The sequence below is a fragment of the Phalaenopsis equestris genome, unplaced genomic scaffold (genome assembly GCF_001263595.1).
Source record: "Phalaenopsis equestris unplaced genomic scaffold, ASM126359v1 Scaffold000112, whole genome shotgun sequence".
Lineage (NCBI taxonomy): Eukaryota > Viridiplantae > Streptophyta > Magnoliopsida > Asparagales > Orchidaceae > Phalaenopsis > Phalaenopsis equestris.
This window is the reverse complement of record NW_018164554.1, coordinates 869,073-869,460: the sequence shown is the minus strand read 5'-3', so window position 1 is coordinate 869,460 and position 388 is coordinate 869,073.

The window sequence follows — 388 nt, the reverse complement described above, 5'->3', positions numbered from 1 at the left end:
TCCTCTGCTTGACACCTAAGCAGTGGGGCTAACCTCCCAATTGGCCAGCCAAGCATCCCCATAGCCATTTTCTATAAAATCTACCCCACGACCATGAATAGAGGTGTGGTAAAAAAATTTTCACTAAGGCTTACCAAACTCCTCAGAGAGCTTCCTTAGGAGACCCTTAGCCCATTTCAATCCACTTCCCCCTCTCAAATCCACCATGGCAATCCAATTTTGGGTTTGAATTTCTGCCCGAAACCAGGACAAATTCTAATCTCAACCTATACAGTACCAAACCCCCAATTGATTGGCTCAACACCTTCACAACAGCGAAAGAAGCCAAACCCCCATCAACTCCCCCTCTGAAATAGCCTCTACCATAGCTCTCAACCAACACCCAAAA